We start from the raw sequence: 3,493 nt of genomic DNA on the forward strand, positions 1-3,493 counted from the left end.
GAATAAATGAAACATACAATATATATATTTCTAACTATAGCATAAGATAACATTGGAAGAATACAATGGAATTTAAACGAGCTTATATCTAACTATACCTATATTTCTATGCCTCGCGTAAATGCTATACCTGAAAGAGAGCTTACAAACGTTCTAATATCATCATACTATTTTCACTTGAAAATTAATTTTCTTAACTCTTTCCATGCGGTTATACGCCTTTAGGCGTATGTCACGTGACTTGCCGTTAATTCGTATGCTGCTTACGCTTTTAGGCGTAATTTAAAAAATTCGATTATTTTGCGTTATATTCGATTTTCCAGCGATCTTAGCTTTTATTCGCTCTTCTGTAAGTCGATTCACTTTGTTTAAGCCAAAAAGTGTTTTGTGACCACCCCTGGGCCATAAATATTTTGGTAAAATGGACCTTCTACCATTCTACAGCAAATCTTCCCAGTTAACTACACAGTTGACTGAAAAAAATCAAAGGGAAACTCCTTTTACAGTTTTATTGGGTATCTTCTGTCTTTGTTGACATTACTTTAACTAATCACAGTGTGGGAAACGCCGGGTGGTAGGACGGAAGTAGTACCTCCTTTTGTCGGCGAATAGGTCAGCAAGACCCACCCCACTGTCAAGGATGGCTAAAATTTTTCGTATCCCGACTAGTCGGGAGTAATTGTCAGGTCGAGTGGAGGAGTGTGTGTGGGGTCGTCGATAAAAAAAAGGCAATATCCGTAATAACAGGACAACACAGATAAAGGTTTATTGGAATATAGGAACTATTACAGAAACGCGACTCATCTCGTCCCTAATCGCAAGAGAGAGAGTTCACAATTGTTTGGGGGTTCATACCTCTCGGTTATTGACACACTTGCTGAATGTGGAGGCAGATGAACAATCGCAGAATCGTCCTCCCTGGCGGTGGCCGGCAGGATCGGGCTCGTAAGTGGAGGCTCCGGCGTCTGAGAATTGGCCTTTTTCTAGGACTGGGCTTTGCCGGGTCGTTCGTCTACTTCGGACGTTAGCCACTCCGATCTTAGATTTCTCCCCCTTATTTATACTCCTGATCGCGTTTGCTAAGCTCACCAATCGCGACAGAGGGCGATGATTCGGGCTCGTGACGCAGAAGTGGATTCCGGGTAGGAGGGAAGCGAGTTTGACGGCGGAAGACTGTACATCCTTTGACTTGCGATTGTTATCTTTGATTTAGATTGTTATCTCCCGAGGGGAGTTAAAACAAAGAAATTTAAAATTTGATCGTAATTTAATTTACAGAGATTTCGACTCCAAAATCGGACTGGCTTAATACGGTCCTCACACTAGTCTTGTAAAAAGAAAATTTCCCGCAAAAAGTCCCATCTTCAATCTTCCAAGTAAACTGTAAACATCGCAATTAATCCGCTTTTAAATCGTTTTTTAGCATTAATTAACTAATTTAATGTACTTAGACATTAAATTAGCTAATTATACAATATTTCGGCTAGTAAAAATGTTTTTAAAACTATCTAGCAATAAATATTTCCAGGAAACTCCATCTCCTTATAGTAAATCTATGAAAGATCTTCTTGCTGTTAATTGGATTTAAAAATTTTCTTTCTACGCCCGTTACGCTATAATTAGTAATTTATATTATGACTAAATCAACTTCAATAAATGAGAGTTTTTTTAAAACCATTTGGTCAGGATTTTCCCGCGAAGAACCAATCCACGTAATTAAAGTCAGAATGTAAACAAACCTATATTCATCATTTTAAGCCGTAATTCTACTAGTTTTCATGTTATTTGACTTTATTTAGACAAGAAGATTTTTTATCAAAAGCTTCTATCTGAAAAATTTACCGAAAAACTCATTACTTCCGAATATTGCGTAATGGCAGGAAAAATTAACTATTCTTTTATTTTAGTGTATTAATGTACTGTACAAAGCCTTGAAAATATATTTAAAAAAGTGTCAAATATTCACTATTTTAAAAATAAATATATGACGATGAACTTTAACGTGTTGCTTTACGATAACACTCGACCCCTCTCCCTGCCAAGTAATTAGAGACATAGTGTAAATAATGGCAATAACTTCTCCCCGCTCTAGCTAGAGAGCTGCAGGTTTCTTTTATTTAAAAGAAGACAGATGTATCTAACTAACAAATGTACAAAGTTTAGCGATTTTCTGTAAATTAATTATTTTTTTCTTTTGTTCGTAGGCTTCAAATTTTAATATTATTTTAAACATATATTAAACTACAAATTAAACAATCGTAAACAGTGATATGTTTTCAATCAAACACAAAAAACAAATTAAACATAGCGCGATTTTGAAGCGAAATATCGCGATTTAAAAATTATCGAAAAACTGCAAAAAATGCGCCGCATGACAAATTCCACTTAATTATTTGCTGTAGATCGCCAGCATGTAAAAGGTTAACCTCTTAACAGTAAAACAGTCGGTCTCGGCTCTACCAGTTAGTTGGGGAGATAAACCGTGGGAATTTTTTTAAGAATTTTCCCACGCGTTTTTCTCGTTTCCGTTTAGGAAAAAAAATTTTTAAACAGTTACGACTTGTAAAGAAAAAATCGTTCTTTATTATCACATAATTTTTTTATATATGAATTTTTTTCGCGGTAATTTTTTGCTAAATTTTTTTTTTCAAATTTATATTAAATTCTTTTTTGATTTTCCATCCGATACGATTTTTTCAAAACTTTTGAATTTATTTTCAATTTTATAAAATTTTTTAAAGTTTTAGGCATTTAAGTAATGACGATTTTTTCCAACCTGCGAATCAAATTCAAGAAAATGTAATTGACAGTTAACGAATTTCATCCACAACAATAGAAGACGTAAAGGTTGTTATGACTACAACTGGCGGCCTTTCCCCCCAGACTGAAATGTGGGTGAAGGTCGTCTCGTGTTCTACTTTCTGTAGAAGTGACGTAATCATTGTAAATAAAAGAAAATTTCAGTATATCGTTTATTTAAAATTTTAAAATTCCTTGTTCAAATTTACGCCGAAATATTAAAGCGAATTAAAATATTAGCATTTTGTAAATAAACTTACTTGACATATAATAAATTTAAATAAATTAATCTTTAAGAAACAACAAAACAATAAAAAAATGTAGAAATATTTTTATATTCATCTTCACATTTATAACATATGTTATCGTCATTGACCGATATTTAATTTTAAAAACAATTTTCACAATTGGCATGCATCAGAAAAAGAAAGCATAACTTCCCTAAAACACACTTCATTGAGAAGGTCCGCTTCACTCTGAGAAAGCCGACAGTTTTATGTCAGAAATCCAATGTGTGACCTACTTTCTCTAACGTAGTGAAACAAAGTAAGTTGCAGTACAACAATACACATAAACATAAATAAATTAGTAGCCCAATAATACATACTTTCATGTAAATCCATATGTTATATCCAAAAGTCAGTTTTCCCAAATTGTCGAAAAATAAATTATTTTCAACTTTTCTTTCTGAATT

Source organism: Centruroides vittatus, unplaced genomic scaffold (genome assembly GCF_030686945.1).
Source record: "Centruroides vittatus isolate TY-2023 unplaced genomic scaffold, ASM3068694v2 contig_164, whole genome shotgun sequence".
In the NCBI taxonomy this organism is placed as follows: domain Eukaryota; kingdom Metazoa; phylum Arthropoda; class Arachnida; order Scorpiones; family Buthidae; genus Centruroides; species Centruroides vittatus.